At 36.5% G+C, this 16,034-nt stretch overlaps 1 non-coding gene across 1 annotated transcript; it reads left to right on the top strand.

The window, feature by feature from the left end:
- The first annotated feature begins 1,370 nt into the window (after window positions 1-1,370).
- LOC127742592 (small nucleolar RNA R71) lies at window positions 1,371-1,474 on the top strand. The gene has a single exon (XR_008003934.1). It is a non-coding gene; the product is annotated as a small nucleolar RNA R71 (small nucleolar RNA).
- Window positions 1,475-16,034: the final 14,560 nt, after the last annotated feature.

Here is a 16,034-nt window from a genome sequence, read left to right as displayed (position 1 = left end):
TAGGATTATGAAGTCAGCAGGGACGTAAAGGCCTTTAACTTTCACTAAGACATCCTCTACAAGTTCATAAGCCTGTTTCATTGATTTGCCTGCCATCTCTAGTGAGATTCTTATAGTTTGTACCTCAAAGATCCCTAGTTTCTCCATTACAGAGAGTGGCATGAGGTTGATACCTGATCCCAGGTCACACAGAGCCTTTTCAAAATTCATGGTGCATATGGTGCAAGGTATTAAGAACTTTTTGGGATCTGGTTTCTTTTGAGGTAATGTCTGTTGAATCCATGTATTCAGTTCATTGATGAGCAATTGGAGGTTCATCCTCCCAAGTCTCATTACCAAATAACTTGGCATTCAGCTTCATGATTGCTCCTAGATACTGAGCAACTTGCTCTTCAACAACATTTTCGTCCTCTTCAGAGGAAGAATACTCATCAGAGCTCATGAATGGCAAAAGTAAGTTCAGTAGAATCTCTATGGTCTCTGTATGAGTCTCAGATTCCCTTGGTTCCTCAATAGGGAACCCCTTATTGGTAAGTGGGCGTCCCTTGAGGTCTTCCTCACTGGGAATCACTGCCTTTTCACTCTCTCCAGGTTCGGCCATGTTGGATATAGTTATCGCCTTGCACTCTCTTTTGGGATTCTCTTCTGTGTTGCTTGGGAGAGTATTAGGAGGAGTTTTAGTAACTCTTTTACTCAACTGACCCACTTGTGCCTCCTAATTTCTGATGGAGGACCTTGTTTCATTCATGAAACTGAGAGTGGCCTTAGATAGATCAGAGACTATATTTGCTAAGCCAGATAGGCTCTGCTCAAAATTCTCTGTCTGTTGCTGAGAAGATGATGGAAAAGGTTTGCTATTGCCAAACCTGTTTCTCCCACCATTTTTGTTATTGAAGCCTTGTTGAGGCTTCTGTTGATCCTTCCATGAGAAATTTGGATGATTCCTCCATGAAGGATTATAGGTGTTTCCATAGGATTCTCCCATGTAATTCACCTCTTCCATTGTAGGATTCTCAGGGTCATAAGCTTCTCCTTCAGACGAGGATTCTTTAGCACTGCCGGATGCAGCTTGCAATCCAGTCAGATTCTGAGAAATCTTATTGACTTGCTGAGTCAATATTTTGTTCTGAGCCAATATGGCATTCAGAGTATCAATCTCAAGAACTTATTTCTTCTGAGTCACTCCATTATTCATAGGATTTCTTTCAGAAGTGTACGTGAACTGGTTATTTGCAACAATCTCAATGAGTTCCTGGGCTTCTACAGGTATTTTCAGATGAAGGAATCCACCAGCAGAATGATCCAATGTCATCTTTGACATTTCAGACAGACCATCATAGAATATACATATGATGCTCAATTCTGGAAACATGTCAGAAGGACATCTTTTGGTTAATCGCTTGTATCTTTCCCAAGCTTCATAAAGGGATTCACCTTCCTTCTGTCTGAAGGTTTAGACGTCCACTCTAAGCTTACTTATCTTTTGAGGTTGAAAGAATTTGGTCAAGAAGGCATTGACCAACTTTTCCCAAGAGTTCAGGCTTTCTTTAGGTTGTGAGTCCAACCTTGTCCTAGCTCTATCTCTTACAACAAAAGGGAAAAGCATAAGTCTGTAGACCTCGGGATCAACCTCATTGGTCTTAACAGTATCACAGATCTGCAAGAATTTAGCTAAGAACTGATGAGGATCTTCTGATGGAAGTCCATGAAACTTGCAATTCTGCTACATTAGAGAAACTAATTGAGGCTTAAGCTCAAAGTTGTTTGCTCCAATGGCAGGAATTGAGATGCTTCTTCCATAGAAGTTGGAAGTTGGTGCAGCATAGTCACCAAGCATCTTTCTTACATCTCTGGCATTGTTGTTGGGTTCGGCTGCCATGTCTACTTCTTTTTCGAATTTTTCTGTAAGGTCCTCTCTGGATGTGCTTTAGCTTCTCTTAGCTTCTTCTTCAGAGTCCTTTCAAGTTCAGGATCAACTTCAACAAGAATGTTTTTATTCCTGTTTCTGCTCATAAAGAGAACAAAAAGGGGTAGTGGAATCTTCTATGTCACAGTATAGAGATTCCTTGAGGTGTTAGAGGAAAAGAGGAATAGAAGGATGAGGTAGAGAGAGAATGAGAAGAATTCGAACACAGAGAGAGGGAGAGGGTTCGAATTATAAGTAGAAGAGAAGTGTTAGCAATTAAATAGAAAGAGATGAGAGAAAGAGCATTCGAAAATTGAATTTAAAACAAGTAGTTAATTAAAAAGATTTTTTTGAAAAAGGGGTTAGTGATTTTCGAAAATTGGAAGTGCAAAAGTGGTTAGGTGGTTTTGAAAAAGATAAGAAATAGTAATTAGTTGAAAAATATTTGAAAATAATTTTGAAAAGATAAGAAGTTAGAAAAAAAGATTTTGAAATCAAATTAAAAGATATATGATTGAAAAAGATTTGATTCTCTTTTTTTTTAAAAAAAGATATGATTGAAAAAAATTTGATTTTGAAATCAAAATTTGAAAAAGATATGATTGAAAAAAAAAGATTTGATTGAAAAACATATGATTTTAAAAGGATATGATTGAAAAGATATGATTGAAAAAGATTTAATTTTTAAAATTGATGACTTGACTAACAAGAAGTTAAAAGATATGATTCTAAAATTCAAACGTTGAACCTTTCTTAACAAGAAAGTAACAAGCTTGCAATTTTTTGAATCAAAACATTAATTGTTAGCAAGGATTTTTTAAAATATGAGATAAGATTAAGAAAAAAGATTTTAAAAAAAAATTAGTTTGAAAATTTTCAAAAACATCAAAAGAAAAATGAAAAATGAAAGTTTAAAATATGTTTGATGCAAAACATTATGAGTTAAAACATGAAAATTTGAAAAAATTTGAATTTGAAACGAAATTACCTCCCTTGTGTCATCCTGGCATTAAACGCCAGGATGCTATCCATTCTGGCATTTAACGCCCAGAATACTACCTCTTTCGGTGTTTAACACCTAGCCAGGTACCCTAGCTAGCGTTAAACGCTAGAAATCCTTCTTTACTGCGTGTTTTTCTACACACCCAGAATGCTGCCGTTTCTGGCATTAAACACCCAGAATGGTAGCTGTTCTGAGGTTTACCTAAAGCTGTAGGTCGATCTCGGATGAGATCTTCTGTGCTGGTCGGAACGGTTGTATCTGATTTGTTGGACTTGATGGTGGTGCTGATTCCTTCGTTCCCGGAGGGTGGGGGATACCTGCAAGGGACTCCGATGCTTAAGTTAGCAAGGGTATTAAGCAGGTATTGAGTAAAATCAGAGTATGAGTTATACCTGGGTGCTCTAGTGTATTTATAATGGTGTAAGGTGACCTTTGCAGATAAGATAAGTTAGTTATCTTATCTTATCTTTATCTTATCTTCAAGTGCGGTCATCTTATCTTCAGGGGAACCGCCCTTCCCTTGATAGGCTTGGGTTGCCTTAGGATTTGGGTCGTGTTCCTCTATTTTGGGCCCTTTTACTGGGCTTCCCTAGTAGCTTGGCCGAGCTCTTTGAGAAGAGATCAGGTCGTCCTAATCTGAAGAGGTCGGTTACTTCGTCTGTAGAACATCCCGAGTCGGACTGCTCGACCCAGGGTATGAACAATAGCCATTCTAGTGTTTAACGCCCAAAGTGCCTCTTTACTGGCGTTTTGACGCCAGTGAGCTCTTTTTCTCTGTGATTCTTTTGCCTTATATTCTGAACCTTCATTTCTCTGTATTATTTACTTGAAAATATATTTTTTTATTTTTTTACTTTTTAATGAAGAGAGAGAAAAACAACAAAATGAAATAAAACATAAAAATGCAAGATCAAAACAAGTAATGCATGCAAGGACACTTTGAATGTCAAGATGAACACCAAGAACACTTTAAAGATCATGATGAACATCAAGGACATATTTTTGAAAACTTTTAAGAAAAGAAAGACATGCAAGACACCAAACTTAGAAATTTTGAATGTTCAAAAACTATGATTTTGAAAATGCATATGAAAAACAATATAAAACACAAAACAGGAAAATCATAAGATCAGACAAAGGAAATCATCAAGAACAACTTGAAGATCACAGAAGAACACAATGCATATATTTTTTTTTGAAAACTTAAGAAAATAAAAAAACATGCAATTGACACCAAACTTAGGATTTGACACTAGACTCAAACAGAAAACACAAAATATTTTTGGTTTCTTATTATTTTAATTTTTTTCAAAAATAAAAATAAAATTACCCAATCTAAGCAACAAGATGAACCGTCAATTATCCAAACTCAAACAATCTCCGGCAACGGTGCCAAAAATTTGGTATGCGAAATTGTGATTCACACTTTTCACAATTCCGCATAACTGACCAGCAAGTGCACTAGGTCGTCCAAGTAATAAAACCTTACGCAAGTAAGGTCGATCCCACAGAGATTGTCGGCTTGAAGCAAGCTATGGTCATCCTGTAAATCTCAGTCGGACGGATTCAAATTGTTATGAGTTTTTAATAATTAGAAGGCAAATAAAACATAAAATAAGATAGAGATACTTATGTGATTCATTGGTGGGAATTTCAGATAAGCGTTTGGAGATATTTTGTTGCTTCTGAACCTCTGCTTTCCTATTGTCTTCGTCGAATCATGCGCACTCCCTTCTATGGCAAGCTGTAAGTTGGTGGATCACCGTTGTCAATGGCTACCATCCGTCCTCTCAGTGAAAATGGTCCGGCGACGGTTCTCACTGCAGGGCTAATCATCTGTCGATTCTCACTTGTGTTGGAATAAGATCCATTGATCCTTTTGCGCACTGTCACTGTGCCCAACAGTCACGAGTTTGAAACTCGTCACAGTCATCCCCTCCCAGATCCTACTCGGAATACCACAGACAAGGTTTAGACTTTCCGGATCTCAAGAATGCTGCCAATCATTTCTAGCCTATACCACGAAGGTTCTAATCTCACTGATTTGAATGCTCTGTTATCAGGAGATGCTAGTCAAATGCATGGATCAGAGACCCAAGAGAATATACTCCAGCTGGTGTTCATTGACTACGTTGAACATTATGTAGACCGCTTATGGTTGTCAGGCACGCGGATCTTGGCTAAGCAAGTACTAAAGATAGTGGGTGATTATCATGGGTCACCCCTTCAGTCTGACTTAACTGAATTAAGTACAAGAGTATATATTGGAGAAGAAGTAGGCATGAATTGAAAGAAAAACAATAGTACTTGTATTAATTCATGAGGAACAGCAGAGCCCCTCACCTTAATCTATGAGGTATAGAAACTCCACCATTGAAAATACATAAGAACAAAAGGTCTAGGCATGGCCAAATGACCAGCCTCCAAAAAGGGTTCAAAGAACTCCCTAAAGGTCAAAGACTTCGAATACAATAGTAAAAAGTACTATTTATACTAAACTAGTAAACTAGGTTTACAGAAAATGAGTAGATAGTGCAGAAATTCACTTCTGGGGCCCACTTAGTGTGTGTTTGGGCTGAGCCTTGAAGCTTTCATGTGCATAGGCCATCCTTGGAGTTTAACTCCAGCTTTGGTGCCAGTTCTGGCGTTTTACGCTAGAAAAGGGTCTCTGGTGGGCGTTTGGACGCCAGTTTGGGCCATCAAATCTTGGGCAAAGTATAGACTATTAAACATTTCTGGAAAGCCCAAGATGTCTAATTTTCAACGCAATTGAGAGCGCGCCTATTGGGCTTCTGTAGCTTCAGAAAATCCACTTCGAGTGCAGGGAGGTCAGAATCCAACAGCATCTGCAGTCCTTTCTCAACCTTTGAATAAGATTTTTGCTCAGATCCCTCAATTTCAGTCAGAAAATACCTAAAATCACAAAAAATACATAAAACTCATAGTAAAGTCCAGAAATGTGATTTTTGCATAAAAACTAATAAAAATATCTTAAAAAGTAACTAAAACATACTAAAAACTACCTAAAAACAATGCTAAAAAGCGTATAAATTATCCGCTCATCAATAACATGCACCTCGATCACCCTGAAACCTTATCCAAGCCCCACATATTATTAATACTATACAGATCAAGGGCTACTACCGAATGGCAAATCATTGTCCAAAACCCTGTAATGGATTTTCAATAATTCAAATCTTCTCCCCAATCAGCATTTGCAAAGGCAAGAAGCTGAAAGTGAGTGAATTTTGTAAACAGAATTTCATGATTGACTGTACTTTTAATGTAATAAAGTATGCACTTGACACTTTTCCAGCGTAGAACAGTTGGGTTATGCATAAATCGGAACACACAATTCACTGTAAATAATATATTTGGGTGAGTCATTGTAAGGTACTGCAAGGAACTAACAATAACTCTATACCCTCTACGATTTTAAAAAGGCTCAGAATCATTAATAGCTAATTTAGCATTTGAAAACATTGGGTTGGCAGTGGATATGCTTGATCCATGTTGGATTTTTTTAATAACTCATTAGCGTACTTTGGTTGAGTTAATAGGATATGTCCCTGAAGTAGATAATTCTCTTCGAGGTCAAGAAAGAAGCTAAATCTCCCCAAGTCCTTCAAAGGAAAAATTGTATTGGGTTTAGTGATCAATAATTACAATTCTTGAGCATTGTTTTCTGTAATAATGATATCATCTACATACACAAGAAGATAAATAACATAGGATGATGTAATTTTCATGAACAATGACACATCTAATTTAGGGTTTACAAAACCAAACAGTTTTAGTGTGTTAGATAAAGTATTAAACTAAGCTCTTGGAGCTTGTTTTAAACCGTAAATAGCTTTATTTAAGTCACACACTAATATTGAATTAGAGACAACATAAACCTCAAGCTTAACATGTATACTTTTTCATCTAATATACCATTCAAAAATGTATTATCAAAGTCAAACTGCCTAATATTCCATCATAGAGAGACAACAAGAGTTAATATAATTCTAACAGTAGTTAATTGGCTGCACAACAGAACTATTAGACTTGATCATAATCTATTCCTTCGTTTGGTGAAACCTTTTGGCCACCAACCTAGCTTTATATCTAAGGATGTTACCTTAAGGATCACTTTTTATGGCAACCACCCACTTACTACCCAAAATTGAAGCATTTGGTGGAGGTTCTTTAAGTGGCCAGGTTCCAGATTTTAGTAAAGCCTTATTATACTCCTGATTCATAACAACTTTCCAATGAGGAGATTATAGAGTCTATTTTATATTTTTTGGTATATTATTTATAAGATCAAACTCAACAAGTTTAGAGACAATTAAAGTAATAGAGGAGTTTTGTTTAGCTTTAGATCTTGTGGTCATGTGTATGAGTATTACTTGATGGTATAGCAGATAGTGGAATTCAATTCTCTTAATTGGTATTTAAATCCTCTCCTATCCCTCCCGTCATCCCTATGTAGCCGAATCTTCTTATTGTTTGCTCTTTCAATGGAGATCTCACTCACCGATTTATCAAGCAAGAAAGCTTTCTCCCCAATTCCTGATAAACTAAACGAGAATAATTACTCCACATGGCGTTATCAAGCTTGTCTTACCATTCAAAGCACTGGAATGGAAGATCATCTTTATGCAGAAAAGGTACCTGAACAATTCATCACTGATCCAACCAAGAAGATACAATCTGAATCTGACTTCTACAATACCTGAAAGCTTCAGGATCTTACTCTCTCTATATGGATTGTAGCATCTATGACTCCAATCTTTCAAAACAAGATCCTTGGATCAGGTTGGTTCTATAAAATTTGGGGCAAAATTAATTCTTACTTTATAGTTGCATCAAATTCAAGAGTGCAAACATTGAAATCACAGTTGAAACCCACCAAGAAAATAGCTTTTGTTTCTAATTACTTAGCTCAAATAAGACTGATTGTTGATTCTTTCTTTACTATCGATTATATTGTTCTTGAAGATGATCATATCTAAGCCATTCTTGATGGCTTTATAAGGAATACAATGTTTACGTAGGCACTGTTATGTCTAAATTGGGTTCCTATCGTGTTATAGAAGTGGAAAACTACCTTCTAGCATATGAAAATATGCTGGAAAGATTCAAGAAATATGACTCAGGTATGCATATAGCTAATTTTGCTCAATCATCAATGTCATTTCATGATACTAAAGGTGGTTATGGACGTCGAGGTACAGGGGGTCAAAACTCAAGAGGAAGAGGAATATTTGGTTGCACAAATAATAGACCTCAATGCCAACTTTGTGGCTGATTTGGCCATGTCATTTGGAGCTATTACCATCGCTTTGACTCTTCCTTTACCCCACTAACAAATAACTATAATTTCCAACCTCTAATTTCATATGGCAAGTCTCAACCTCCACCACTCTCCTTCCATCATCCAAGAGCATATCTTTCTACCCCCTCCTCCATAAGTGAAGCTGCGTGGCTTCCAAATTCTGGTGACAGCCACAACATAACTCATGCTTCTTTCAATTTGTTAACTTCATGCTCACGTCAAGCAAGTTTAGATCAATTATTTGTGGAAAGTGGCACAGGTATCAGTATCACTGGTAAAGATTCTTCTATTATAACTGTTCCTTCTAGAAAGATTGTATTTTATTTTAATAATTTGTTACTAGTTCTTGAAATTACACATAATCTCATGAGTGTTTTAAAATTTGCTACCGATAATAGAGTTTTCTTTGAATTTGGTCTGATTTTGTTGTCATTCGTGATCAAGCTACTCGGGAGCATTTTCTCCATGGCATAGTTAAAAGTGGAATCTATACTTTTGATCATCTCTATGTGCCAAAATCGATTTCTACAACACATTCTGATCTATGTGCTATATCAAGTACAAATAAGCATCACATTAGTTTTGTCCATAGATTTCCTAATCATTTTGTCTTTAAATCAAATAATTCTGACCTTCAAAATAGTTATAGCTTATAGTTATGATAAGACACCTACTATTGACTTGTGGAATAAACGATTAGGCCACTATGCAATAAACACTATTGAGACAATGCTTAAACAATGTTATATTTCTATCTCTTCTAATATCAATCCTGATCTTGTTTGTGAAATTTGTTCTATTGCAAAAATTCATAGCTTGCATTTTTCTATACTGACATTGTTTATACATTACCTTTAGAATTAGTTTTTGCAGGTATTTGGGTCCATCGCTAATAACCTTAAGAAAAGGATATAAAATACTATATATGCTTTATGGATGCATATTCTAAGTTTAACTTTATTTTAATGATTGTTAATAAATCTCAGGCACTTACAACCTTTCAAAATTATAAATTTCTCATGAAATAACAAGCTAGATATAAATTGAGAGCTATACAAACTGAGATGGGTGCTGAATTTCTGCTCAAAACCTTTTCTTTTGTCCATCTAACATGTCAGGTGAAGTCTGATCTTTCATATCACAATGCTAGGTGTCAAAACAAAATTGTTGCACGGATTAAACCCCCCTTGCAACTCAAATGTCGTCGCTAGTAGTTCAAATGTGTTCCGCTCCTCATTAAAAGGCTAGGATTTTCATTATCCATCCATGTGAGAAGACTCCATAACAGTGATAAACCCCATTTTTAGGATTTATCTTGTGTTTAATTTAGAGGGTTTTGTCAACTTGTCTCCCATTTATTCACTAAAATAGCATAATTTTGTAAATTCTCCTTTAATTGTGCTTAAGAGTGAAAACATGCTTTTTGGGTCTTAAAATAGCTAAATTTAATTCACCTTAATTCCATTAGATGCCTTGATATGTTTGTTAAGTGATTTCAGGCTTAGGAGGCAAAGATTGGAATTGAGGGAATGAAGAAAAAGCATGTAGAAATGAAGAAATGAAGGAATCACAAAGCTGTCAAGCACGACCTCTTCGCACTTAATCGATCATAACTTGAGCTATAGAGGTATGTATGAGGTGGTTCTAGTTGCGTTGGAAAGCTAACATCCGGGGTTTCAAAATGATATAAGATTTTCCATAGTTGCAACGCGTTTAGGGATGCGCACGCATGATGTACGCGTACGCGTCGATGCTGCGCGTGACTCACTTAAAGGCAACTCGTGGCCAGCAATTTCTGAAGCATTTTGCGTCCAATCCAACTCATTCTGATGCTATTTAACCAAAGGATTGAAGGGGAATGGAGAAGTTAGTTACCAATTATTTTAGTTTTAGTTTAGAGTTAGTTTCTAGAAAGAGAAGCTCTCTCTTCTTTCTAGAATTAGGATTAACATTAGGCTTAATTCTTCTCTAGATCTAGGTTTAATTCATGTTTTGATTTACTTTTCCTTTATCAATTCTTGCTCCTCTACTTCTCCTCTCTCTAGTTTTGTACTTTAATTCTTGTAGTTCTTTACTTTTATGTTGAGGCACTCTTGTTTCTTCTATTTCTCTTCTAATGCAATTTATGATTCATGTTCCTTTATTGTTGATTTGATTTGTTGATTGTTAATTTCTTGCTATTAGTAATTGTAGATTCACTTTTCTTGCAATTTTATCTTACTTTCCTTTGATGCCTTCCAAGTGTTTGATTAAATGCTTGAAATGATGCTAGAGTAGAATTTTCCCCTCTTGGCCTAGGTAGAGTAATTGGAGACACTTGAGTTATCTTATTCTTTTGTTGACTAACAATTAGAGATTGCTAATTGACTTGAATGCCACTAAAGTTAGTCTTTCCTTAGGAGTTGGCTAAGACTTGTGGAATCAAGTTAATTCATCCACTTGACTTTCCTCCATGGTTAGAGGTTAACCAAGTGGGAGCAATGAACAACTCTCGTCACAATTGATAAGGATAACTAGGATAGGATTTCTAGTTCGCACACATTGCCAAGAGCTTTTTGTTAGTTTATTTCTTTTGCAACTTACAATTGTTGTCTATTATCTCAAAAACCCCAAACATACTTCATAACCAATAACAAGAACACTTTATTGCAATTCCTAGGGAGAACGACCCAAGGTTTGAATACTTCGGTTTATATTTTTAGGGGTTTGTTACTTGTAACAACCAAATTTTTGTATGAAAGGACTATTGTTGGTTTAGAAATTATACTTGTAACGAAATTTCATTTGTGAAATTCTAGACCACACAAAAGTCTTGATCATCAACCAGCAGGCATGGGTACTACAAATAGTGGTTCTTCATGCAGTCACGAAAAAAGATATGATGGGTGCAAGGAGAATTGGAGCGCAAGGATGAGTTCTGGTAGAAGCAACCTCGTAGAAGCATCGAAGATGAGAAAGAAGAAATTCGTTTCACCTATGTGCAACTGTGACCCCTATATCATCTTATTCGAATTCGGCACTTTGCAGAATTCAAGGGGACTTTTTGTTGTTCTTATTTCAAGAGAAGTTTTGTGTTTTAGTTCATGTTTTTTTGAAATATTTGGTGTTAATGGGAGTTTAATAGTAAGTATCTTTGTTGTAGACCAAAACACCACATTTCAAATACTTTACTTGACTAGCTAGATGAGTATGTTGCATCTTTTGGTATTAATGAAGTGGCCACAAAACATGAAGTTGCAGACCCAATGAAAAATAGAGCTGGAGCTGAAGATGGTTGAATATAAGAATCTTGACAAATATAGTCGTGGTCTTAACATGTGCAAAGTGTTTGGCTTACTTTTCATGGGCATTGGAATAGCAATGATGCATGCGAAACAAGTACATTATCAACTAACATAAGAGAAACCAAAACAGAGGAACTAACCTTTCACATGTGCCACGTGTAAGAATTGGATTTTTCACGAATAAAATCATTTAAATTCCCAAATTAGATTCCGGAAAGTTAGGATGAGAATTTGGGGATTTAAATATAATTTTCAAACTCAGTAGGTCTTTTTGAGTCAGAAAATGTGTTTTCTGTGAAAAACTGTGAAAAATCGCGAACCGACAGTTGAACCAGTTAAACCGATTCAAGTCTGCCTGGTACTACGCGAAAAAAGTGAAAACAGTCAAAACCTTAGAAAAATATTAGAAATGAAAAACGGGGCGTTAGTGTTAAAGGTTTGCCCAAAGTTGGGCCAAACTGGCGAAAAATGCTAACGGGTTGAACCGGGCCCAAGTTGGACCCAAGTCCAACATATATAAGGGTTCATTAATGAACCCTTCACCTAATTAACACACACACTCAGCAGAAAAGAAGAAGAGGGAAAGGAGAAGAGAGAAACAATATTCACTCTTCACTTCAACTTGCGATATCTCGAGCTACGGTGCTCTGATTTGTGTGCCGTTTGTGGCTACGCGTTCCTTGTGAAGATCTCTACAAAACCCATGTAAGAAACTGGTAAGAAAAATTCGAAATCTTCCCAGATCCTCTTCTCTAAATTTTGGGTTTCTAGGGTTTCAGATTAAGTGAGTTTTTGTGATTTTGGATGTTTAGGTTTCCTCTAATCCTTGCTTAACATTAGATTTTGGCTATCAAATTTGTTGGAAAAGGTAAGAGACATTAAACCCTTGTAACATTATGTTTAAATGGAATCCTAGATTGATTTGTGATGGTTTATGCATATATAGTTTGATTATTGTGAGTTTGGAGCTTGTTGGTGATTGTTGGAAGTTTGGATTATGGATTGGAAAGCTCATTGGTGCTCAATTTTGAGTTTTGGACATATTGGGAATCAGCCAAGGTATGGTTTCGGTTTCTTCTATGTAGTATATAAGGCTAGTGACCCATAGAATAGGTTTGGATTTGAATGTTTGTTGAGTTGTTGAATGATGGTATGTGATGATTTATGGTGATTTGATGATTGTTGAGTTTGATTATAATTGATTAATAAGGATATGATGAAGATGAACAAGTTGTGAAGTTAAGAAGTAAATTGTGTTGATATATATGGTATTGATGTTGATGAATTGGTAATATAGTTGGAAAATTGATAAGGAGGTTTGACGTATGTGACATATTGATGTTGAGGTTGTGGATGAGAAAGGGTGAACGAAAATGTGGTAATCTTGGTGTAATATGATATAGATGGTTGATTTTGATGAAAAATGGGAGTTGGAATGGGTTGGGTTGGTTTTGGTTGTGTTTTACAAAGGAATTGTGGAAATTGTGATTTTGGATAAAAGTTGGTTTTTGGTGAACTTTGTCTGATCATAACTTTTGCCTCGGTTTTCAAAATTTATTGAAATTTTTTTAGAATTAAAGGTTTATCGAAAACCCTTTAAATCAATATAAAGTTTGCAAAATTTAGAATTATATAGAGGAAGTTATGATCATTCAAAGTTGGTGTTGAAAATCTAAAATTCTGCAAAGTTGTAGAATTTCAGGATTTCTGAGATATACGCACACACAGCCTTGTGCGTACGCACAAACCTGCGTAAATCTTATTCTGTGCAGACGCACAGACCTGTGCGTATGCACAGGTAGGAAAAGGCTCTCTGCTTGCAGCGTTAGCACAGCTTGTGCGCGCGCGCACATTAATGAAGAATTGCGACTTGTGCGTACGCACAGCCCTGTGCGTACGCACAGCCCTGTGCGTACGCACAGCCCTGTGCGCACGAACAAGTCGGGAAGGGTCGCCTGTTGGGGGTGCTCACACAACTTGTGTGTGTGAACAGGCATGTGAATTTTCATACCTGTGCGTACGCACACTTTTGGGCGTGCGCACGCACATGCCCTGTTTCACAAATTTAAACTTTGTTTTCAACTATTTCACCTTCCCAACAAGGTCATAATCTTCTCTAACACCATTTTAAGGCTTTTGGGCTTAATTTTGAGTATAGGAATATGGGAGATAGGCTAAGGGTTTTAGTTGATGATTATTATAAAAAATTAGAAAAACGGAGGCTTAGGTTTCTGGTGTGCTGAGAATGGGTTAGATGGAGCGTAAAGAAGGATTGGTATATGAGATGAGAACTGAGGAATTATGAGTTCGGAATGAAAATTATGAATTGAGGATGGTTGTGATGAGTTGATGACTCAAATGGAATGATAAGCTTGATGGGTATAGAAAGTGGGCCAGACACTATATCCTTGGAATGATAGTGTGCCAGGCACTATAGCCTTGGAATGATTTGTGATGAGTTATATGTTGTTGTTATTCTCCTTCTCTGCTGCAAGAGTGTGCCAGGCACTATATCCTCGGAACGATAATGTGCCAGGCACTATATCCTTGGAACAAGAGCGTGCCAGGCACTATATCCTTGGAAGTGGCAGAAAAGGCGACATCCGAAAGGATGTGTCGGGTTGGCATTCATAAATCGACAAGTGGTATCACAAGCCAATAGGATAGACATTCATCATGTGCATTCTTTATCTGTCTGTATGCTTTGCCGACTTGTAATCATATGCCTAAATGAATAACATGCCTATTTGCTTACTTGAACTACTTGCTGTATATGCTTCTAATTGTGATTTACTTGCATTGTATATAACTGTGTTTGTTTGGTGCTAAGGAGGATAGGTGGGCGGTGGCAATGGGTTCGCACGGAGGGTAGGGTGGCGAAGGCTATGGGACAGCGGTATTTAGTTAGAATAGAAATCCCCTAAGACAGAATGCCCTATTTATTTATGTTAAGAGTTATATATGTGTTTTATTGTTTAGTATGCCTTAAGTTTGAATCTTGTGATGGATTTGGAGCCTAGGATTGTCTTTGGCATCCCGGGGTCTTATATCCTACATCACTGGGCACTGTTACCATACTGAGAGAACCTTCAGTTCTTATACCATATTTCTGTTGTTGTTTTCAGATGCAGGTTGCAACCCACCACGGTGAGTTGTATTATTGGTGACAAGAGCGGAGGATCCAGATACCTTCTTGGAGTCTTTTGGTTTATTATGTATATGTCTCTCACTTTTTGTATTTTGTTTTGCCTAGAGGCTTGTATTGGAGAGAACAAAACTTGTATAAGCCGTTTTTAAACTTCAGTTGCCTTTTGTCTGTATATTTGGCTAGCCGGCTTAAACTCCGCGAGCCGTGGCTATGTCCGTATGATATTATACTACTATATTTTGTTATTGTACATCTGTTTCTTGTGCTTTAAGTTAGACATTTTGATAGTACATTTTGCACGTTTCAAATCTTGTTTTTAAGCTATATCCTTCATCAGGCTTGTAGATTTATATAAATTCCTTCTATATATTATATGTATAAGCTTAGAACTATCGTAACGTTTGATTAACCTTTGTTTTACGACACGAGGTAAAGCTTAGGCTAATTAGGATGTTACACCACGAAGCTGCAGTCAAAACCCTCAAAACATCTGTGAATGACTTGTAATTAGGCCAACACTTGCAACGTTGTCATTGACTTTTAGAGGGAAACAATGGTGGAAGATGTGTTACAGAGTTTTTGTGAATGAGTGAGAAGAGGAATGAGATTAATGGAAATGAAATGTTTCTCAAGGGATACTAAACAAGGCTATGCGACGACGTTTGAGTTACAAGAAGGGGGCTTTTGGTTTCTACAACAATTTCGTATTGATACCTGGCATTGTGACAAGACACATCAAATTTTACCTGACAAATCTGATGGACAACCGTTTGCCATCAGGTAGCAGGTGTTGATATGTACATTTTCATTGATGGTGGGGGCTTGGATAAAGTTTTAAGGTGATCAAGATGCGCGTTGTTCCACGGAAAAAAGATCATAGGCCGGATAGGACATTTACCCAATTTATTATTATCTAATCCATTGACTAAAAGAATACAACTAAAGATATTTAAAGAACATGTATATATAATTAGTTTTGGTTCTTTTGAATGATGTTAACATTTTGAGCTTATTATGTTAGTTTGTGTGTTTCAAAGATTGATTGTTCGTTGTTTAGTATGAAATCTTATGTATTATTTATGTATCTTGTGCAACATATCTTGTGTAGCAAAATGCTAATATTTGACTCTATGGCTTTATACTTAATATAGAGTGTTAAAAAGCTTCTGCTTTTCAATCCTAGAATTGATTTCAATCAAACTGAGAGATGAAAGGAATCCTATATTATTAGTTAGCTCTAACGCACTTCTTTAATTCGTACCTACTTTGAATTGGCTCTATCCCCATGTGTCAAGGGATCAAATGGAGTTTTAAAGAACATCTTTGAGTGTTTGGATTAGGAATTTAGGATTATTTGGACACTTGCACTC

The sequence above is a fragment of the Arachis duranensis genome, chromosome 1 (assembly GCF_000817695.3).
Source record: "Arachis duranensis cultivar V14167 chromosome 1, aradu.V14167.gnm2.J7QH, whole genome shotgun sequence".
Lineage (NCBI taxonomy): Eukaryota > Viridiplantae > Streptophyta > Magnoliopsida > Fabales > Fabaceae > Arachis > Arachis duranensis.
This window is presented reverse-complemented; position numbering and strand designations above follow the sequence as displayed.